General features: G+C 39.4%; 1 protein-coding gene across 3 annotated transcripts in view; it reads right to left on the reverse strand.

Moving 5' to 3' along the window:
* The window catches only part of RNF182 (ring finger protein 182), a 63,760-nt gene extending 39,283 nt beyond the window's left edge, over window positions 1–24,477 (reverse strand). Inside the window, exons 1-2 of one of the 3 annotated variants that reach the window (XM_041769795.1) lie at window positions 24,304–24,477; window positions 23,488–23,586 (exon numbers count right to left, since the gene is read on the reverse strand). The gene's annotated coding sequence lies outside the window, so the exon portion shown is untranslated. Of the gene's footprint in view, window positions 1–23,264; window positions 23,372–23,487; window positions 23,587–24,303 lie in introns of those variants that run through there. The other 2 variants (XM_041769796.1, XM_041769794.1) reach the window with 2 other exon arrangements.
* Window positions 24,478–24,825: the final 348 nt, after the last annotated feature.

Consider the following 24,825-nt stretch of genomic DNA (forward strand, 5'->3'; position numbering starts at 1 on the left):
CCCTACTCTGTCTTCCAGAAGAAAAATAACACCATCCAGGGCTTCCACAATCTTTTCAGATCCACTGTCTCACTTTCTAAAACCTGGGCTCAGAGGGAATGAGAGAAAGTGATAATTCAAATACTGAAGGTATCAGATATGGACATTAACAGAACTATGATTAATATGTTCAAGAAAACAGATGACAAGTGAAGAATTTCACTAGAGAATTGTAATCTCTTTTAAACGGGAAAAAGAAAGAATCAAATAAAGATTATAAATCTCAAAGATACAATAACTAGAACAGACTCACTTCAGCATGATGGAATGAGGAGGCTGATAAAGCCTCTCCCCACAAGGCAACTACAAAACTGCTCAAAACTGTCAAAAATGAGAGTTTCAACACTTCAGAAATTCCAGCATACAACAAACTGAGAAGCATTCATCCATGAAAACAAGTAACTTTAGGTGAAATTCCCATACATACTGTAGTATTCTTGCCTGGGGCTGCTCCCCTCACCCCATATCCTTCTTCAGCATGGTAGTTCAACCAGGGCATACCCACCTATGGGAAACAGCTTCACTGCTACTGTCAAGGAGGTTCACTAGTGTTTAAAGTGGTCATCTCAGGGGCACCTGGGTGGGTCATCTGCCTTCTGCTCAGGTTATGATCCTGGAGTCCCAGGATTGAGCCCCACATCAGGCTCCCTGCTCAGGTGGGAGTCTGCTTCTCCCTCTACCTTCCCCCACCCACTTCCTGCTCTCTCACCCACTCTCTCTCTTTCTCTCAAATAAATAAATAAATAAAATCTTTTTTTAAAAAATGAAGTGGGGGCAGCCCCGATGGCCCAGCGGTTTGGCGTCGCCTTCAGCCCGGGGTATGATCCTGGAGACCCAGGATCAAGTCCCATGTCAGGCTCCCTGCATGGAGCCTGCTTCTCTCTCTGCCTGTGTCTCTGCCTCTGTGTGTGTGTGTGTGTGTCTGTCATGAATAAAAAAAATAAAATATTTTTTAAAAAATGAAGTGGTCATTTTAGTCACAAGGTAGCAGAGAGACAACAGCTTCATAGCCTAAGATAACAATTCTGTTTGGAGCCAGTCATAAACTGACAGATGAGGCAGATATGGTATTCAAGAAGTTAAGACAGCCAAAGAAGACTTGAAAAACTCTCCACATGGCCTCAGTTAACCAGAGGCTGAGCACACCCATAGTAGAGACTAGAGCTTAACACACAAACATATTAATGACAAAAGAGCCTGAATACATGCACAGAGTGCCCAGTGAAAATAGAAACTAAGGCAAACTCGAAAGCAGTCTGAACTTTGAATGGACTCCCTAACCCACATCCAGATTTATCTGTAGAGAGTGGAAGCCATGCTGACTTGAGATATTTGACCATAACCTCTGACTAATCTTTAGCTGTAACTTCAGCTATGCCGACACAGGAAAGACCCCTAGGAAGCCAGGTTTAAAAAAAAAAAAAAAAAAAGATGAGGGGTACCTGGGTGGCTCAGTCAGTTGAGCATCTGCCTTCAGCTCAGGTCATGATCTCAGGGTCCTGGGATCAAGCCCTGAGTCAGGCTCTGTACTCAATGGGGAATCTGCTTCTCCCTCTCCCTCTGCCTCTTCCCCAACCTCCGTTTGTGCTCTCTTGCTTACTTACTCTCTTCTCTCAAATAAAATCTTTAAAAATAAATGAATGCATAAATAAATAATAAATAATAAAAGATGAGAAAAAGAACTGAACAGAGACATCAGCTGCATGTTATGGGGAGACAGATTTCACAATTTAGGCCAGTTACATTACTCATCACAAACAAAATAAAACAACCACCATCACCACCACCCTCACCACAACTGCTATAATATGTTTTTCAAAATATCTGAAATTCAACAAAAAAAGTTAAGATATGCAAGGAAACAAGAGAGTGTGACCTATAGTCAGAAAAAAAAAAGCAATCAATAAAAACTATCTCTGAGTGACCCCAAGTGTTACATATAGCAGAGACCTCATGCTGCTATTATGATTATATTTATAGAACTTTTTCTTAAAAGCTCAAAGAATTAAAGAAAAATCTGACAACAGTGGTAAACAAATAGAGGTTATCAAAAAAGAGATATTATTTTAGGGGAGCCAGAGTGGCTCAGTTGGTTAAGCATCCTGGGATGAAGTCCCACATCAGGATCCGTGTTCATCAGGAAGCCTGCTTTTCCCTCTCCTGCTCCCCCTGCTTGTGCTCTCTCTCTCTCTCTCTCTCTGAATCTCTCTGTCAAATAAATAAATAAAATATTTTTTAAAAAGAGAGAGAGATTATTTCAAAAGAATTAAATAGAAACTAGGAGTTCAAAATTATAGTAACTGAAATGAAAAATTCAGCAGAGTGACTCAATAGTACATTTGAGGTGGTAAAAACAAAATCAGTAATATTAAGATAAAGAGATAATATCCAACCTGAAGAACAGAGAAAAATGTTCAACAACAAATAGAGCCTGAGAGACATGTGGGACAACATAAATATATCAATATATGTATAATGGGGGAATCAAATGGTATAGAACAGAAAAAAATATTGGAAGCTACACTGGCCCAAATATTTTCCAAATTTGATGTAAAAAAACTAGCCCACAAATCTAAAAGCTCAGTGAATTCTAACAAAGGTAAGTACAGAAATCCACACGAGGACACATCTCAAACTGTTGAAGACCAACAGAATGATAAAATCTTGAAAGCAACAAGAGAAAAAACATTCATCATATACAAAGGAACAATGAGATTAACAATTAACTTCTCAAAAGAGATAATAGAGGCCAGAAGTCAGTGGATGACATATTCAAAGTCTTGAAAAGAAAAAAACTCTCAACCAACTGAACAAAACAAAAAATGAAGATGAAAGGGACACTTAGGTGACTCTGTCAGAGGAACATGCTTCTCTTGATCTTGGGGTCATGAGTTTGAGTGCAAAGATTATTATTTTTTTTTTTTGAGTGCAAAGATTATTTAAGGAAATAAATAAAACCTGTATATCTTTTTAAATGAAAATGAACATATTCCCAGAAAAAGATTGAAAGAATTTGTTCCTAGCAGAGACCTGTCTTATAAGAAATACTAAAGGAAATCCTTCAAGCTGGAAGAGAATGACATCAGACGTGGGCTTGAAATGGCAAGAAAAAATGAAAAGTGTTCCAAATTCTAAGCATGTAGGTAAATACAAATGTATCATAAATATATTTTTCTCAGGCACCCAGGTGGTACAGTTGGTTAAGCATCTGACTCTTGGTTTCAGCTCAGGTCATGATCTCAGGATTGTGAGACTGAGCCCTGATCTAGCTCCATGCTCAGCAGAGAGTCTGGTTAAGGCTCTCTCTCCCTCTGCCCCTCCCCCTACACTCATGCACTCTTTCTTGCTCTCTCTCTGAAATATATCTTTTAAAAATCTTTTTCTCATTTTTTCTCTTATCTTCTTTAAAATACACAAAATTGATAAAGTAATAATTATAACATTTCTAGGTTTGAAATATTTAGAGGTACAGTTGTTTAGTTCTTAATATATGTAGACATAACACTGATGGCAATAAGAACCGTAAGGAAGGGAGAGGAAAAGGAGAACCATAGGAACAAGTTTCTATATTTTACTGGAATTAAGTTACTATTAATCTGAAGTATACTGCTATAAATTAAGACACATTTTGCAATCTCACTAAAATAACAACAGAAAAAAAAAAGCAAGCATAATTTAATAGTCCACAGAAAAAACAGCTGACTAAAAAGTAGTTAATGCAAAAGGAAGTCAAAGAGAAAGAGATATGAAATAGGAGATACATCAAACACCAACAGCAGAATGGCAGGCATAAAACCATATTAATAATTACATTAAAGGGATACCTGGGTGGCTGAGTGGTTGAGTGTCTCCATTTGCCTCAGGTCCTGATCCTGGAGTCCCAGGACTGAGTCTCGCATCGGGCTCCCCATGGGGAGCCTGCTTCTTCCTCTGCCTGTGTGTCTGCCTCTCTCTTTGTGTCTCTCATGAATACATATATTTTTTTAAATTAACAATTACATTAAATATAAATGGACTAAATATCTCAATCAAAAAGTAGAGACTGACTAAATGGAAAAGCACAACTGAATTAGGTGCTATCTACAAGAAACACACCTAACATACAAATAGACTGGAAGTCAAAGTAGAGAAAGATATATCATGTTAACAGCAAACATAAGTAGGCTAAAATGGATATAATATCAAATAAAACAAACGTTAATGCAAGAAATATTGCTAGAGTCAAAGAGACATTTCATAAGAATAAACCTATTAATACATTAGGAAGACATAACAACTATAATTTATATACAACTAATAATAGAACCCCAAAACTCAGAAAGCGCAATCTGACCGTCATTACAGGAAAAACAGACAATTCAACAATAACAATTGGAGATTTCAAAAACACACCATCACTAATTGATAGAACATCTAGTCCTAAAATCAACAATGATAGCCAACACATAAATAAAAATATCAACTAACTTAAGCTAACTGATATTAGTAGAAAACTCTATTCAATGACTACAGAATACACATTCTTTTCAAGCACACATGGAACATTCTCCAGGATAAAACACATGCTAGGAAAAAGCAAGTCTCAAGAAATTAAAAATTATAATCAACAAAATATATGTATCACAATGGAACTTTGAGATCCACGACAAAAATAAGGAAAAATCCCAAATATTTGGAAATTAAATAATACACCTAGATCAAAAAATGAAAAGAGAACTATAATAATATTTTGAGGGGCATCTGTGTGGCTCAGTCGATTAAGCATCTGTCTTTGGCTCAGGTCATGATGTCAGGGTCCTGGGATTGAGCCCCATGTTGGGCTCCCTGCTCAGCAGGGAGTCTGCTTCTCCCTCTCCCTCTAACCCCTCTCATGCTCTGTCAAATAAATAAATAAATAAAATCTTTTAAAAATAGATATAAATAAAAATATGTTGAGCTAAATGAAAATGAAAGCACAACATACCAAACTGGATGGGATGTACTGAAAGCAAAGCTTAGACTTATAGCTACAAATGCCTATATCACATTAGAAGAAAAGTCTTATTAACCTAAGCTTCCACTTCAAGAAACTTGATAAAAATAAATGCCCAAAGCAAATGGAAGGAAGGAAATAATAAAGATTAGAAAGAAAATTAATGAACCAGAAAACAAAATAATAGTGAAAACCATTGAAACTAAATGTTGGTTGTAAAGAAGAAATAAACGAAATTGATAAACCAACTAAGATAGTCAAACTATTTCTAGCAAAACAATAAGACATAATGTTGGTTGTAAAGAAGAAATAAACGAAATTGATAAACCAACTAAGATAGTCAAACTATTTCTAGCAAGACAAGAAGACATAAATTACCAAATTATCAAAATAAATAGAGGAAAATACTACTGATGCTACAGAAATTAAAAGGCTTATAAGGAATATTACAAACAACTACATATTCATAGACCTATACAAGGGAAAAAAAAAATTGAATTGGTAAATTAAAATCCTCCCACAAAGAAAAGCCCAAGCCCAAATGCCTTCACTGGTGAACTCTCAAAAATTTAAAAACAAAACAAAGTCTACTCTTCACAAGCTCATTCAGAAAGTAAAGAAGAGAATACTTTCTAACTGTGAGGCCAGTATTGCCTTGATTCCAAGGCCAAATAAGGATATCACAAGAAAACTATAGTTCAATATACCTTTTAATACAGACACAAAAATCCTCTTAAAAAGTACTAGTGGGCTAAATTCAACAATACAGGAAAATACAGCTAAGACAAATGAGATTTAATCTTGAAAGCAAAGTCCACTTAAAATTCAAAATCTGGGGTGCCTGAGTGGCTCAGTCACCTTTGGCTTAAGTCATGATCCCAGGGTCCTGGGATGGAGGTTCCGTGTTGGGCTTCCTACTCAGTGGGGAGCCTGCTTCTCCCTCTCCCTGCTTGTGCACATGCTCTCTCTCAAATTACTAAAATCTTTAAATAAATAAGTAAATAATAAAATTCAAAATCCAATAACATAATGAACTATATTTGTAAACACAATATTAATAAGAAGGAAATTAATAAATATTAATAAAGGGAGAAAACATGATTATCTCACTACATGCAGAAAATTATTTAATAAAAATCAAATGTTCATTTATATTTTTTAAAAACTCTAAGTACAGAAAAGGTCTTCCTCTATCTAACAAAAGGGCATCTATTAAAAAAACTAGAGTTAACACCATACATCATGTTGAAAGACTGAATGCTTTCACCCCTAAGTTCAAGAACAAAGCAAGGATGTCTGTTTTTGCCACTAAAGAGGCAAGATTGTCCCATTTTGCTACAATATTGTAGTAGAAGTTCTGGGCACTGTAATAAGGAGAAAGAAAGAAGGGAAAGTAAAAAAAAAGAGGAAAGAAAGGCATTCTGATTTGAAAGGAAAAAAACAGAACTTTTTAATTTGCTGATTATATGGTCCTATATGTAGAAACAATTCCTGGAACTAATAAATGAATTTGGCAAGACTGCAACACACAAGAACAAACACAAGAGTCAATTATATTTCTTCCTATCAGCTATAAACCAGCTAATATGCTACATACTAGCAACAAACAATCCAAAAATGAAATAAACAAAACAACTTCATTCATAAGAGCATTAAAAGGAATAAAACACTTAGGAAGAATATTAACAAAAGGAGTGCAAGACATACACACTGAAAACCACACAACAGTACCAAAGAAAATTAAAGATCTAAGTAAATGGAGACATTCCATATTTACGAATTGAAAGACTCATTGTTGTTAATGGAATTTCACCCCAAATTGAGCTATAGATTCAAAAACAATCTCTAACAACAATAGTGTTGTTGAAATTGGCAAACTTAAAATGTATGTGGGAGTGCAGAGGACTTCAAATAAGCAAAACAATTTTGTTAAAAAAGAAAAACAAAGTTGGAAGATGACTTATTTTACTTTAAAATCTGATGTATACAAAAAAATAAAAAATAAAAAATAAAATAAAATAAAATCTGATGTAACTCCACAGCATGATACGGGGTGAGGACAGATGATAGGACAGAATTAAAAGTTCAGAAAGAAACCCTTCTGTCTACTATCAGTTGACCTTTGACAAGGATGCTAATTCAATGGGGCAATTATAGTCTTTTCAGAAAATGGTGCTGGTAAAAGATTTGACATCTACATGCAAAAAAAGACAGATAAACAGACCTTTACCTCACACCAAATGCAAAGAATTAATTCAAAATGGATCATAGGGATGGAAGCCTGGGTGGCTCAGTGGTTGAGCCTTTGTCTTTGGCTAGGTTTTGATCCCAGAGTCCCGGGATCAGGTCCCACATAGGGCTCCCTGCATGGAGCCTGCTTCTCCCTCTGCCTGTGTCTCTGCCTCTCTCTGTGTGTCTCTCATGAATAAATAAATAAAATGGTTTTAAACAAAAAAGGATCATAAACCTAACTGTAATAAGATTGCAAATCTTCTGGAAGAAAATAGAGAAAATAACTATATCTCATAAAAACCTAGAAAACCTCAGATTAGGCAAAATTTCATTGGTACAAACAAAAGCATGCCATACAAGGCAATGCTACTAAACTGAACTTCGTCAAAATTAAAATGCTTTTGTACTTCAAAAGAATGCATCATAAAGAAAATGACAACACCAGTCATAGATTTGGGGGAAATATTTGCAAATCACAGATCTGATAAAAGGCCTGTATCTATAATATACAAAATACTCTTACAAATCAATAAGAAGACAACCCAATTTTTAAAATGGGCAAGAGAACTGAATAGACATTTTACCAAACAAAACTTACAAGTGGCTAATAAGCCCATAAAAAGGTGCTCAACATCATTAATCATTAGGAAGATGCAAATTAAATCACAAATTAAACTCAACACATCCACTATAATGACCATAATCAATAACTATTGGACAATGATATGAAGAAACTGAAGCCATCATATACTGCTGGTGGGAATATAAAATGTTAGAGGCTCTTTGGAAAACAGTTAAGTATTTCCTAAAAAGGTAAACATATACACACACCATGTGACCCAGGAATTCCACACTACCTCTCTTACCCAAGAGAAATTAAAGCATAGGTTTTCACAAAGACTTACATGAATTGTCATAGCATTATTCAGAGTAGCCAATAACTGGAAACAACCCAAGTTTTCATTAACTGATGAATGGATAAACAGACCAAAGTATATCCATACAATATAAATCTACTCAGCAATAAGAAGGAATAAAATACCAATCAATGCATATTACAATATAGACAAGACTTGTACGTTTCAAATGCTAAGTGAAAGAAGACACAAAGACTACATTTGTATGATTGAATTTATATTAAATGCATAGAAAAGGCAGTTATAGAATAGTGGTTACCCCACAGCAAAGAAAACACTCAACAAAGCTAAAAGGGAGCCTACAGAATGGAAGAAGATATTCGCAAATGACATATCAGATAAAGGGTTAGTATTCACCATCTACAAAGAATTTATCAAACTCAACCACCAAAAAACAAATAACCTAGTTAAGAAATGGGCGGAAGACATGAAGACACTTTTTCCAAAAAAAGATATTGATGTGGCTAACAGACACATGAAACAATGCTCAACATCACTCAACACTAGGAAATGCAAATCAAAACCAGGATGAGATACCATCTTAGACCTGTCTGGATAGCTAAAATTAACAACATAAGAAACAAAAGGTGTTGGCAAGGATAAGGAGAAAGGAGAACCCTCTTACACGGGTGGTGGCAATGCAAACTGGTGCACCACTCTGGAAAACAGTATGGAAGTTCCTCAAAATGTAAAAATAGAACTACCCTATGATCCAGCAATTGCACTATCAGGTATTTACCTAAAGGATACAAAAATACTAATTCAAAGGGGCACATGCACCCTAATATTTGTAGCAGCATTATCAACAATAGCCAAACTATGGAAAGAGCCCAAATTTCCACCAATTGATGAATGGATAAAGAAGATGTGAGGTGTGTGTGTGTGTGTGTGTATTTAAATATATATAGGAATATTGTGTGTATATATATAAATATATATGAATATATAGATATAGGAATATTACTCAGCCATCAAAAAGAATGTAACTTTGCCATTTACAATGATGTGGATCGAGCTAGAGGGTATATAATACTAAGTGAAATAAGTCAGTCAGAAAGACAAATATCATATGATCTCACTTGTGTGTGGAATTTAAGAAGGAAAACAGAGGAACATATGGGAAGGGGGAAAAGAAAAACACAGGAAACAAACCATAAGAAACTCTTAACAGAGAACAAACTGAGTTGATGGAGGGAGATAGGTAGGGGGATGGACTAGATAGGGTGATGGGCATTAAGGAGGACACTTGTTATGATGAGCACTGCATGTTGTATGTAAGTGAAAAAAAAAAGAAATAGTAAACACAAATAGATATCAACTGCCCAAAACAATGTATTGTGTGGTGTACTTATGTGTGAAATTAAAAGAAATGACAGTAACAGTAGAGTAGGGGCTTTTTCAGAGTTAAAGTGTTCTTAGAATCCTGTATGGTGAAGGAAGTTAAGTGCTGAGTAAATTCCTAAGTGAGGATGGATAATTCTATAGAGAAACTATTAAGACTAACAAGTCAATGTAGCAAAATCCTTGGAACCTGGGTCAATACACCAAGATCTACTGTATTTTGCAAACATAAGCAACATGAAATTAAGAGGTAAAACTTTAAAGACATCATTTGCAACAACAACAAAAAGAATCCTGATGAAAGATGTGCAAGAATGGTACAGAGAGAACTTGAAAACACTACTTGAAAACTTTGAGGAATTAAAGATAACCTAATCATACAGAGAGCTCTACTGTGTTCATGGATTAGAAGGCCCAACACTGTTAAAATGTCAACTCTCTCAAATTGATCTACAGATTCAAATGCAATTCCAATCAAAATCTCAGCCAGTGTTTTTGTGAACATTGATCAGGTGATTCTAAAAATGTTTTAATTTTTTTTAATTTTTATTTATTTATGATAGTCACAGAGAGATAGAGAGAGAGGCAGAGACACAGGCAGAGGGAGAAGCAGGCTCCATGCACCGGGAGCCCGACGTGGGATTCGATCCCGGGTCTCCAGGATCGCGCCCTGGGCCAAAGGCAGGCGCCAAACCGCTGCGCCACCCAGGGATCCCTGATTCTAGAAATTATATGTAAATGCTAAACACCAAGAAAAGGCCAAAACGAAATTGAGAAAGAAAATCGAAAGACTTACATTATCTGGTATCAGGACTATAATAATTTAAGATATTTTAGGGGAACCTGGGTGGCTCAGTCTGCCTTTGGCTCAGGTCATGATCCCAGGGTCCTGAGATCAAGTCTGGAGTCGGGCTCCCTGCTCAGTGGGGAGCCGGCTTCTCCTTCTCCTCCCCGCTTATGCTCTATCTCTGCCTCTCTCTCAAATAAATAAAATCTTAAAAAAAAATTAAGGTACTTTATTAGACAAGTAGCCCAATAGGACGGAATACAGAAAGTCTCCAGAAACAGATTCACAAGTTTTAAAATAGGCAAAACTGATCAATAGTGATAGAATTCAGACTAGTGATCACCTTGTGGGTGAGAGTTAACAGCTGAAAGCATGAAACAAATGGATTCTAGGATAATGATAATATTTTCTGTTTTAATGTGAGCAGTGGTTACAAAGGTGGATTACTTTCAGAAAATGGAAAGAGCTACCATCCTGCAACTTGTGCACTTTTCTGGATGCACATTAATCTTCAATGACAAAGTTTAATTAAAAATAAAAACGGGGCAGCCCTGGTGGCCTAGCAGTTTAGCACCACCTTCAGCCCGGGGTGTAATCCTGGAGATCCGGCTCCCTGCATGGAGCCTGCTTCTTCTTCTGCTTGTGTCTCTGCCTCTCTCTCTCTGTCTCTCATGAACAAATAAATAAAATCTTAAAAAAAATTTTTTTTAAATAATAAATAAAAAAATAAAAATAAAAATGATCCTAGGGTGCCTGGTGGCTCAGTAGGTTAAGCATCCAATGCCTGATATCACCTCAGGTATCACTCTCAGGGTGGTGAGTTCAAGTCCCACACTGGGCTTCCAACATGAACCCTACTTGCCTACTTACTGACTGACCCACCAACCAACCGACCGACCGACCAACCAACCAAATAAACAAACAAACAAATAAATAAATAAGTAAAAATGATGCTGCCTTGTATCTTTACACAATACAGGTAAAGAATGCTGTGATTTTGAAAAAGTCTATATAGTTGGGACACCTGGGTGGCTCAGCAGTTGAGCATCTGTCTTTGGCTCAGGGCATGATCCTGGGGTTCCGGAATCAAGTCCTGCATTGGGCTGCCTGTGAGGAGGCTGCTTGTCCCTCTGCCTATGTCTCTGCCTCTCTCTCATGAATAAATAAATTTAAAAATCTTAAAAAAATAAAATAAAATTTTACAGGCAGCTCCCAGAGAGATTTTCTAGAACTCAAATCTGATGATTCACTCCCCTCTGGACAGAGATTAAGGTCTTCCTAATCTGGCCTTGCTGGGGCCATCCTTCATTCAGCATTGATAATAATTATTCCCAAATCTTGTTCGGATGCCTCCCCTATGTGCTTCCATGGGCATCACACGCCCTTCACATCACAGTCTAGTGGAACAACTGGTCATTACCCTATCAGCAAGGTGTTCGCTTCGGGGTCATGAGTGCCTGGCACAGTGCCTTATACATGCTGGATATTCATTAAGTGCCTACAGAAAAACTTAAGTAGTAAAGTCAACAGAATCCTTGATGCATTTACCTAAGAAATTTGTCCTTTCTACAACACAAGAGTTTTACATGGGCTGTCTAAATTTTCTCCTTTTTTAAGCTGATTTAGTCTGGCAGAAAAACCTATCATCTATAGACCAATCGACCATGACCTAGAGGTTAATAATCAAACCATTTAAATTTACTGCAGAACAAAGAATAATTGAATCTCAGGCCAGATATAAATTAGACCTCTAAAATGCTTTAAGCTCTTCCTAATTATGTGTCCCACTGTCTGAATAAAATTGTTTAAAGGTTTCAGACTCTTCCATCATTGTCTATAAAGACAGGAGGAGAGAAAACATTTAATCCGTTATGTTGCTAGTTCCATACCAACACTACATAAATCAGTATCATGGTTCATTTCGAATGCCCCATTAGAGTAAGTGAGGTCGGTCTTAAATAAATCACAGTTATAGGTCTGATTTTTTCTAATTAAATGCTCTAAGACATCTTTTATGTATACTCAGATGTAAATACACAGAGTAACTTTCCTACTCATAAATTACCATGGTTTAGAGATCATAACAATCTCAATGGCTTCAGTGACAACATATGGTTATAACTAACATGGCATCATTTTTGACTACCAAACGTTCCCAGATTCCTTGTGAAAATACCTTCCACTCACTAATATGTCGCTTGTCACATTTCCACTATCCGAGTAAGAGGAAGGACTAGCAATTCTAATCTGAATATCTGAATAAAGCCCTTGCTATTAACGACTTCACACATCTTTTTCCTGTTAACTGTAATAATTTCCTAGGCCATGATGCATTCCTCGATCTTCTAGGCATAATATCAGAAAAACACTGAATGGACAGTTACACCAACATATATGGACTACGTCTTATTCATTGTTTCTCATAAACCTTATCTAGCTACTCAAGTACCATGTCAACTGAGTGCCCATACGCTGCCAGTCTCTCAAATAAACACTGAGAATACAACTTTAAGGAGGGGAAAAAAAATTGCCTCTTCTCTCATGTTGCTTACAGTTCACGGAGGGCAGTATCAACCAAATGAGCACATAAATAAATGTAAAATTACAACTGTAATAAGTACACCACATTTCACCCTGGACTACTGCAATAGGTTCCTAATAATTCTTCCTGCCACCATTCTTGCTCACTCACCCATGACCCAAACTCTATGTGCAAGAATATTTCCCAAATGTAAACCAAATTATTCCCATTTCCCCAATCGCCACCTCCACAAAAAGCTCTACAGCTGCTTCCCATGGCACAAAGAAGAAAACCCAGTCCTTGCCACGAATTATAAAACCTTGAGCAATCTGGCCACTCCTTCCCTCTGTGACATCGTCTCATACCATTCTCCTGCCTTCTCTCTGCCTCAGGGCCTTTGCACTTGTTCCTTCTGCCTGAAATTGCTCTGCTCCTGATAAAGGCTCCCCTTGTCACTCAAATCACAGCTTAAATGTTACCTTGCCTCCGAATCTAAGGTAGCATCCACTCACTTGCCTTACTTATCTGTGTTGTATTTGTCCCTGCTAGTTTTCTTTTTTATTTGGATTTCTGTTTGTGTGTGTGTGTGTGTGTGTGTGTGCGCGTGCACGCACACGTGCATGAACAGAAGGGAACCTTGTCTGTTAATTTTCCCAGAGCTTAGAGCTCTGCTGGCCCACTGTGGCCACTCAATAAATATTTGTTGAATGAGTACAAATGTCTGATCTGGTCAAGAATGCAATGGAAATTTTCACTAAGCAAGTAACAACTGAATTGAGATGTGACAAATGAGCAGGAGTTACTAAGTGAAGACAGAAGGAAAAAACATCCACACAGAAGGAGTAGCCAATGCAAAGGCCCAGGGGCAGAAGAAAGCACTGCACAAATGAGGATTAAAAGAAGCCCTATGAGGCACCTACCTGACTTAGTCAGTGGAGCATGCAACTTGGTCTCTGGGTTGTTAGTTTGAGCCCCACACTGGGTGTAGAGATTGCTTAAAAATTAAATCTTTAAAAAAAAAAAAGAGAGAGAAGCCTCATGAGATAAGTTCAGAGTACAAAAGATAAGGAAGATGTTAGAACTATTAGCTGTATAAAAAATACAAAGGCAAATATTACACAATGAAATTAATATGCCCTCAAGTTAGAGCAAAAACAAAAGCCAAATTTAAAAAAAGAATTACTAAAGAATTCTTCCATAATAATAAAATCAAACAAGGTATAAAAAACAAGATAAAAATGTATCCAATTAGTAATAATTTTAGAAAAGGAGCTACTATAACATAGTTAACCTAAATCCCACAATTTAATCATATCTGTTCTTATTTCTCTGACCTGATTTCACTAAATTGCTGTCTTAAAAAAAAATCTACTACATAAAAATGTCTTATAATGCACATCAACTGATGAAAATTTACTTGTAGATTTAGTTTAATAAGAAATCCTTATTTTATTAAGATATTACTGCCACTATCATTTTTGTCTGACATCTTAATATGTTATACTATTAAATTTTTTTAAGCAGACTCACAATGTAGTTTTATAATTACATATTGGATTCACAACTTTATATTGGAACACAACTATAGAGACCTTGAGAAAAGAAAAAGGTAAAATGCCAGAATTCTTTTTTTTAAAGAAATGATTTAAAGTGATCTTCAAGTAATTAGTCTTCATCTCTTAAGGGGAAAAGGCAGAAAGATGGGAGGTCATGTGATGGAGGGAAGAGATGCCAAAGAGCATCAGGCTACCTTTATTAAGTGCTTTTTATCCATCATCCATGTGGTGTACCTTATGTGCATCCATCCATCCATCACGTGTCCTCTTACCCACCACACCCCCTGCCCAGTTCAGATCCCCCCAGCTCCTGGTAGAGCTCCTGGCACCGGTGCCATTTCTCCAAATGAATACATTCTCTTCTAAAACCAAAAGCTCATGGGCTAAGTACAAGATTCACAGCTTCAGAACTAGGCATACAGGAGTTTTAACAGAAAGAGCTGATTATCTGGCTCCTTAAATTTAATTTCATACCACCACCATCGACCAGTAGGAAGAACTTCCTACCTTATTCCAACAAATATATTTGTTCTCCAAATTCTCCAAATTATTCCATCTCGGCCCTCTCTTCAGAGGTAGAGTTAAATCTAAGTACTTCCCACCAATAGCCTGGTACCAGTTGTAAGATACTAAATGCAAAGCCAGGATCCAGCACAGATCTGACTACTAGAAGTCCAGGTTCTTTATGTCCCTGCAATGGAGGCACCATGAACTAGTAAGTCAGACCGCACATTTTTTAGCTCCTAAGAGCTGACTTAATGATCTTCGATACGTCTATCCTCTTTCTCAGAGACATGGATACAAGCTCAAAAAGAAAACGTTCATAAGTGACAAAGATGCATCAGATACAACAAACAGCAGAATTGTTTAAATCCCAGGGAATGCGGGAGTGTTTTGTAGTTTCTATAGTCCTGTCAACTTGTCGCTGATTAAGAGACCATGAAAATCTTTGCTAAAGCACCACTTGGCAACCCCTCTCCCCCAAAATACACTTAGTTTTAAAAAAAAATACATAAATCAGAAAACGGTTAGACTGACTTGATTTTGCAGCCTCCAGCTGTTGGGATGCTTATCATTATCATTAGTATTTGAATATCTACAAGCAAACTGTTAATTCAAGCTTATAGAGCAGGGGACTTCTCATGTTTTCCTTTTTATTTCTTCACCCTACAATTGCAATAAGAAATCCTAATTCATATTAACATTAGCAAGGGCTCAAAGATTATTTCCAAATAGTTTATATTCATTTTTACAAAGTCTTTGAGAAGAGAAGGGGACTATATGATACTTTTTTTTTTAAGACTTCAACAAAACAATTAAAATAGAAAGGTATTATTAACAGCTCTCTACCCATTTGAAAAAGTTTCTGCCATGGAAGTGTTGATGTCTCAGTGATTACAGAGGTCTCAAGTTTCACCAACTCAGTAATTCTGATCTGTTCACTAGAATAGAGGATGGCATTTTCTGTGCTTTTCTCTGGGATCACTTAATAAGCTACAGAGACAACCAGTTGACCACATTAAGCAGACAGAGGCTTGACTTTCCTATAATATTCCAGGGTTTTCCTAAGACTGGTCCCCTCTACCAGAAACTTGAATGAATAAGATTATTTTATTCATTCAAGAAGTGTTTATTGAGCATTTACTATGCTCCGGACATATTCTCAAGGTTAAAACTTCCGTAGCAAAAAATTAAAAAGTAAAAAAAAAAAATTTTTTAATTAAAAAAAAGAGCCACTGTCTTTATGGAATTTTACACAATGGAAGAGTAAGACAAACATATATACTTTTTTGTTTACATGATGTGCCAGGTGGTAATAGTAATGTAGAAAAGAACAGATAAGGGAGGAGAAAGTCCTAGAAACAGAAAGATCACAATTTTGTATAGAGTGTTTAGGGAAGGCCACTCCGATAACATCAGCATACAGACCTGAAAGAAACAATAGGGTTAGTCACACTACTATTTGGAGAACAAGCAGTCCCAGCAAAACGGACATTTGTGCTAAGGTTTGGCAACCAGATGGGGCTTGGTATGCTCAAAGAACAAGGCATCTAACTTCATCCAGACCTCCAGCATCCTAAGACAAGGACCTCTCCCTATGTGATGGAGAACATGTTGCTCTGACCCTCGGAGGAGTCCACCCTGAGGTATGGGATGGGTACAGAGTTCTTTTTCATTTCATATAATAAAATAAATTCAGGAAATAGAATATAACTCCACTTAATTTTGTTTTAAACTCTAAAAGTTAATTTAGATTGAGAGAAAGTATTCACCTCTCCTTCTACCCCAAAACCCCACCTGGTGTCTGCAGCGGTAAGCATAAGCAAGGATATATTTTTCTTGGTTTTCTCCTGAGAACTCCCCCTTCCTCTAATGGACCACACCCACCATTCTGAACCTGCCCCACCTGGCAGTCCTCAATGGCCTCTCTTCCCAAAGCACACATCAGCAAAAAGCGTCTTTACGGCAGCAGGAAACAGTCTTTGCCCATAATTAGCAAAGCAATCCTGGTCAACTTCAGCTTGTGATTTAGTCACACAAATCATATATTTAAATTTACCACCTCTATGCAACCTAGATAAGCTATTTATTAGCATCTTATGGCTGCTAGGAAACCAGAGTGAGGAAACAAGAGTTACTCTGAAAATCAAGAGAGATTGCTTGTATAGTATACGTTATAGATTATTATAGATTACTCGGCACCAAGTAAGTGCTCAATAACTGGTAGCTATTACAATATTTATTAAAAGAACCTACAGAACTCTGCTTCATTACTTGCTTTTATGGACACTTGTCTCTTAATCTTTTCACGTAGCTTAAATAAGAAAAGATCACTGAGGGGGCGCCTGGGTGGCTCAGTCAGTTAAGCATCTGCCTTAAACTCAGGTCATGATCCTGGGGTCCTGGGATCGAGTCCCACATCAGGTCCCCACTCAGTGAAGAGTCTGCTTCTCCCTTTCCCTCTGCTCCCGCTTATGCTCACGTGATCGCTCACATGCACTCTCTCTCTAATAAATAAATAAAATCTTAAAAATAAAAAAAAAAGAGAGAAAGAGAGAAGAAAAGACCACTGATGGGCACCTAGGTGGTTCAGTCAGTTAAGTGTCTGCTTTCAGCTCAGGTCATGATCCCAGGGTCCTGGTACCAAGTGCCCTCCATCAGGCTCCCTGCTCAGTGGGGAATCTGCTTCTCACTCTGCCCCTCCACCTGCTTGTGCTCTCTCTCTCTCTCTCTCTCTCTCCCTCTCACTCTCAAATAAATAAAACCTTTAAAAATTAAGACCACTCAAGTTAAAATGCTTAATCACTCTTAATCATTTTACACGGAGTAGTGGAGGAGAAAAGGAGGAAAACACTGAAATTATTTTAAGAACAAATGTAAATGATTTTCAGAGATCCATTTTTCTGCTCCTTGACTGGAATAATCAAAAGCTTATCATAATTGCTAGTATAAAATTAAGCTAGATACTATCTTTTAAGTTTTTAAATTCTAGTGAGTTAACATACAGTATAATATTAGTTCCAGGAGTACAATTTAGTGATTGAACACTTGACATACAACACCCAGTCCTCATACAACAAGCTAGCTACTATTTTTTATGCTTTTTATATATAACCTTTGAGACATGAATATCAGAAATCCATATTAGTTGAAACAGAATTGTGGTATATGATTTTTAATGCTGTATTTTAAATAACTAAAAGCTTAGATTAATTTTATAGTGCCCTAATGATACATTAAACTTGAATCAGTTTCCTAAGGCCCTAAAATTGATTTTTTAAAAGCCCTCACTACTGACTTTGGAATTAGAATAAACTGTAGTAATTTTATATCACATAAAAAATCTTTTAAGTATTCAATTAAGAAAAGCATACTTGTGGGACGTCTGGATGGCTCAGTGGTTGAGCATCTGCCTTTGGCTCAGGGCATGATCTCCAGATCCAGAATCGAATCCCACATCAGGCTCCTTGCATGGAGCCTGCTTCTTCCTCTGCCTGTGTCTCTGCTTCTCTCTCTCTCTCCGTGTCTCTCATGAATAAATAAAATCTTAAAAAAAAAAAAAAGCATACTTGTACCTACCTTATTTTTAGAAATGAGTTAAGACTTAACTCTTGTAAAAAAAAAAAAAAGACTTAACTCTTGTTATTCAGAAACTTACAGTCTAGCACAAGAAAACAGATATGTTTTTTTCAACACAACATGCCAAATTGTTTTTTTTTTTTTAAGCATACACAAAATTCTCTTGGAAGAGAGTAAAAAAAAAAAAAAGGAGTATCATTTAGCCCTTAGGGCAAGAAGTTAGCTAAGGACAGGTGAGCCCAGATTAAGGATAGCCCACAAAAGGCAATGCAAAATAGACAAACATTCAAAAGACATATTTACATGTATATAGCAAGCTAACACCATCAAAAATATGTATTCTTTTTAATATTGAATACAAATAATAAGTGAAAGGACAAATATCTTCAGAAAGTAGCTTTTTTTGTAAATCAATCTGTTCTAGTTCTTTTTTTTTTTTTTTTTTAAAGATTTATTTTTAAGTCATCTCTCCACCCAATATGGGGCCAGAACTCACAACTCCGAGATCAAGAATCACATGCCCTACCAACTGAGCCAGTCAGGCGCTCCCTAGTCTCTATATACAGAAAAGAACACTGGTGCATGTCACAATATGCTATGAAGAAATGCTTGTTTTATGATTTTGGGCTTTGTTTCTTATCATTAAAGTGAGAAAAAAAGCCCACATGCCATTAACAATGAGTGCCATTATTTCCACACTTCCAACAAACATACACACATACACATCAGTGACATGAAAAAAAGCAAAGTTTCCTGCATTCCTTCACATAAAAAGCACTAGGATCCTGGTATGTTTTGTAGACCTTTAGGTCAATACAACAGAGAACGATCACATCAGTTTTCTCCATCTTCAATTGGAGCTCACCAAAGTACCCACCCCATACGGTTCTCGGGAGGTTTAAATAAGCTACTAGTTGTGCCATGCATAGAACAAAACTGGCTCATACGAAGCACTAGAGAGGGTTTGATTGATTGACAAAAAAAAAAAAGATAAAACTGCAATCATACTACACAAGGTCTGAAGAAACCATATGTAACAAGAGGAAATGCCAGAGAAGAACACACACAAACCTTTTATTGTAGATTTACAATTCAAGAGTTTGAGTAAGCATCTGTTCTTCAATGTAATTATGCCTGACATGTCACAGGGCGATGAAACTGTGTAAAATGCTACATCTCCATTCAATGACTATGGTTATAAGAAAGGGAAGAAGGTTCGGTGCACCTGGGTGGCTCAGTGGTGGAGCACCTGCCTTTGGCTCAGGTCGTGATCCCGGGGGCCTGGGGTTGAGTCCCACATCGGGCTCCCCGTGGGGAGCCTGCTTCTCCCTCTGCCTATGTCTCTGCCTCTCTCTGTGTGTCTCTCATGAAAAATAAAAGAAAGGGAAGGAGGACTGATCCTTAGAAACACAGTTTTTCATGTAAATACAACCAATATATTAGTTCCATTACTGTCTTGATTATCTAACTGGTCTACCCTGACCAATTAGATTACGTAATACACCCAGGCAGCAAACCTTTGCGCTCATACCTTAATTTGTGGTTTATAATATTCAGAGTGCACTTAAGCCACAGTTCAAGGGAGTCACTTTTAGGTTAGTCAGGAGAAAAGGTGGGGGTAAGTGACCAGGACCGGCCCTCTGAAAAGCATGGAAACAGCCCTCTGGTGACCGCTTCCGGAGTTTGGACCATAAAGTGATTAAGACATTATTAAGGTCATCAGAGTCTTTTTCCTTCCTATCCTTGGGACCATGTAGCCCTACAGCCTTTCAGCATGTACTAAACTTCCCTTTTTAACATCTTTTAACTCACTGAAGACTCCACCTCATGGTTCTTTGGTTTTCACTTCAACTTATTACAAGGTAGAGAAGCAGGGGATCTAATGTAAGACACTTGTACAATTCATCACCCTACAGGATCCGAAATTTTCCTAATCACCTTACAACTCTGTAAACGTCCAAAATGTGAGATTATAACATGCGCTATTTTTTTTAATGCACACCACTATAAACAAAGTTTCAGATATTCTTCTGGTTGAATAACAAATTAACCAAATCATATTTTTTTTAAAGCCCTGGGGATATAAAATTATTTAAGGAGATTAAGGAATCAACTTTCCCCATAAGAAAAGAGAAGGCTAAAAACCAGGCCAATGGAGAATACTTGGATTTCACATATAACGATTTATAGATAAGAGAAATAATCATGAGAGTTGGAAACAAGTAATTCCTCACCCTAAGATCTCAGATGAGACTTTGATCAAGCAATACAGAATATACAGAAGGAAACACCTGATACACATTTGTTGCCTGATATCCAGAACCAAATCGTTACCAATAACTGACAGGTAAGGAAATCAATCATTAACTTTGAATTGTATTTATAACACTCCCATCAAGTGCCAGACAGTATAAATGTATATATTTTCCCCAACCACTTGTGATTTATAAAATGGTGAAGACATCTTATCTTCATATTCACTGGGAGCACAAAAAAATGAAACATATGCCCAAACATTTCTCAATCTCTATCAGTCACTATTAATAATCCATGTCACAAGAAAACCACTTCCTGTGATCAGTGCCATGCTGTCTCCTATGCCTTGTGTCAGCGCCATCATTATGATCAACAGCCACCCACCCTGCACAGCAGGTCACTTAACCTTCTATTTATGCCATTTTTCCTCGAGGTCTCAGGGGCCATATTACTCTCTCCCTAGCCACAAATTTGAGCCTACATGTTTTGAAAATGGAGAAATCATTAAAAAAAAAAAAAAACTATCATCCTTCACAAATGTACTTTTATAAATGCCACAACACATTGTACTCGATGCCAAATTACCAACCAGGCAGCATGTTAGCACAGGGCAACTAGAAACTGCAAGAGAACGCTGACCCAGAAACCGCCAATAAAGGCTTCAGTGGCCTTATGCTGCCAGGCAGGCTCAGATGGTTACAAAACAACCGACTTTCAATGGCACAAATATAAATGTTAATCCTAACTTAACCGAGAACCTTTCGTGGCTTGTTTCACAATCGTGGACCGGCTTGATTAAGTGAAGTTGCAGAATTTTCCAGGGACAATAATGGCTGTGATTACAATTATCAGACCATTTTTGACAACTTATCCCCAAAACTAGGACCAGTGTTCCCTTATAAAATTAAGAGTTTTAAGCCTAGAATTGCAGAAGACTCACACTACTGGGAAAAATCGAGAGTGACAATTTAGGATTTTTTACACCTGAGGATGTGCTGTGCTGGTCTCTACTTCCACCAGGTGGCTAATCAAAATCAAGGCCATAAAGCACACTCTTCCTTTGCACTTCCTAAGATACTGAGGAAATGAGTTATTTTTTTTCTTTTATTATCTTGGTATGCACATACCTCCAAAAGCCAGCAACATATATGAACATGCCAAATGATTGTTCTTTACTGCACTGATAAAAGCTCCATTTCATGCTTGAGAGCTTGTGTAAATAAATCACTACAAACCGATGCCTGCAGTCCATGACTGTGTATTCCTGATGTTTACTGACTTTAGTTCTTGGCAGAAAAAGAGACAGCTTTAAAAATGCCACACTCTATTGAACCTTGTGCCTTTAGCAAAGGCAACACATGAGTCCTTATTGTGCTGAATTAACACTGGACAACTCCACTCTTCAGAAATACAAATTCCACAATGTAAATGTTTGGGCTAGAACCCATAGGGAGGGTTCCATCTGGCTGAAGAGCAGGTCCAGAGTCCTTGCACCTAATACTGGATTTGCTAACAAATATTTGAATGAAGCTGTATTCTTGGTACCTCTGAGCACAAAAATAATTATTTCTACTACAAGACATGAAACTACATTCTGTGCCTATTTAATATGCCTAGGCTTCAATATTCTGACTGTCTTTCATGCTTAAATGAGAAAATATTTATTTTCTCTCCTGGTTACCTTCTCAAAGCAGATCTACTTCATTTTAATCAATGTACCATTCATTATCACCATCAAAGAGTATTTAACAGAGCATCTGTGAATGGCTGTACAGGTAAAATCAGTTTAGAAACAAACCCAATCGTGAAATAATCCGCAAAATGTTGTTGCAACTTAATCCTTTAGTTCTCGGTACAATCTTCTCATGAAGTAGCATTACTTAAAATTGCCGGCAAATACAAACTGACTTAGAAACCTAGTAATCAGCCGGCTAACAGGTGTTGCAATCCCAAAAGAGAGAAGAGGTATATTAGATAATCACTTTATGCCTGGCACCTTAAGTAGCTTTAATAGCCATAATTCTAATCAACTTAACTCCAATTCAAAATGATCCGTGCCATTGGTTTTTTTTTTTTTTTCTCTTCCACGAACTACCTTTTGGCAAACATCATTTCTTGCATTCCATGTAATGTTGTCTGACTGACCTATTCCAACTTGTGTATTATTTTGCTAAATCGAGAATACAATTAGTGGAATCATTTTCCAGTTACCAGCCGACCTCTCTCCCCAATTAAAGTAAGTGACACTGATGTACTATTTCCTTCCGGATTGATAAACCTCTGCTTCTGAAAGGGGATACTGCCGTCTTTCACGTTATCACACCCAAGATGGTATATCTAAGTAGCCACCAGACAGTCTCGACAATCGTTCTCTTTAATTCATTCTTTGTGTCTGCAACAAACTAAGTACCACGAAAGGATCAGCAAGGCGTGGGGCCCGCTGAGAAAAGGAGCGATGGACCCTAACTTGGCACATCCCCACCCAGGGCCCACGCGCCCTTGGCAACAGCATCTCAACCCTGTCCCTGCCCTCCCAACACAGGTGCAAACACCGCCGGGCTACCTGCCTCCAGAGGGGCTCTGGACCACGTCCTCGCACAGAGCAACGCCGGGCATGCTGCAGCTCCCTCAAGCACCAACACGAAACCTCCCAGAGAAGGCAGCAAGGACGCCCGCGCCGAGCACCTGCACCTGCCCCCACGGTCCTGCTGCTGCACCGGCTCGGGTCGTTGCCTGGATGGGAAACGCGGGCTCCCCTCCCCGTCCCCTTACAGGTGTAACTGCACCTTCCACAAAGGCGGCGGGGCTCGAAATCCGAACGAACTTCGGGAGCACCCGAGGGCTTCGGGTCGTGGGCACCGAAGTATGGGCTCACTTTCCAGAAACTGCAGAAAAAAGAAGAAACGTGTGGCTTCTAGCCCTGCGAGCCTCCCCGTCCCGCCCCGTCCTCAAACAGGACCGGCTGGGAGGCAGGCGCGTCCCCAGGGTGGGAGCCGCGGGCCCCGCGCAGCGCCCGGGATGCTCGGCGGCCGTCGGGGCGCGGGAGGCGCGGGGAGGCCCCGGGGCGTCGGGGGCGCGGCCCCAGCCCTCCCGGCCGCAGGCGCGCTCGCCTTACCTGGCCCGCGGCGGCGGCGGCGGGACCCGGAGGGACCGGGCGAGGGAGGGAGCGAGGGAGGGAGCGAGGGAGGGAGCGAGGGAGGGAGCGAGGGAGGGAGGCGCCGCGGGGGAGGAGCTCGGCCCGGAGCGGGCGGGCCGCTTTGTTTCCACTGCGCGGAGCCGCCGACCCTGCGTCACCATGGCAACGGCCGGGCCCGGCGGGCGGGGGCGGGGGCGGGGGCGGGGGCGGGGACCCCCCTCCCCGGTGCGCAGGGGCCCGGGCGCGCGGGGCTCCGAGGGGACCAGCCCCCCGCCCCAGGAGCGGCCGCGCACACGCCCCCTCGCCGGCTCCGCACCCGCGCGTCGGGCTCGCCCCAGCAGGGGGCAGCGGCCGGGCCGCAAGCCGGGGCCGGTTCTTATTTCCACCCCGGCAGGCACCCCCCGCCCCGCCCTGGATTTCCCGCCCTGGACCTTCCAGCACCCCCCGCCCCCCCACCCCACCACACCTTTCCTCTACGGAGCTGTTCCCTCAAAATGGAAATTCACCGGAGAGAGAAGAAAGAGCAGTGCAAACTGGTGAAGTGTTGAGCAACTGGTACCCCGTGCCCCCGCCGCAGCGCGCACGGAGCTGCCAAGGGACACCATACCTCCTCCTCCTGCTGGCCCTCCTCCTCCCCTCCTCCTCCCCTCCTCCTCCTCCCCTCCTCCTCCTCCTCCTCTTCCTCCTGGCCCTCCTCCTCCTAGCCCTCCTCCTCCTCCTCCTCCTGCTCCTCCTCCCCTCCTCCTCCTCCTCCTGCTCCTCCTCCCCTCCTCCTCCTCCCCTCCCCTCCTCCTCCTCCTCCTCCTCTTCCTCCTGGCCCTCCTCCTCCTCCTCCTCCTGCTCCTCCTCCCCTCCTCCTCCTCCCCTCCTCCTCCTCCTCTTCCTCCTGGCCCTCCTCCTCCTCCCCTCCTCCTCCTCTTCCTCCTGGCCCTCCTCCTCCTCCTCCTCCCCTCCTCCTCCCCTCCTCCCCTCCTCTTCCTCCTGGCCC

The sequence above is a fragment of the Vulpes lagopus genome, chromosome 10 (assembly GCF_018345385.1).
Source record: "Vulpes lagopus strain Blue_001 chromosome 10, ASM1834538v1, whole genome shotgun sequence".
Classification (NCBI taxonomy): domain Eukaryota; kingdom Metazoa; phylum Chordata; class Mammalia; order Carnivora; family Canidae; genus Vulpes; species Vulpes lagopus.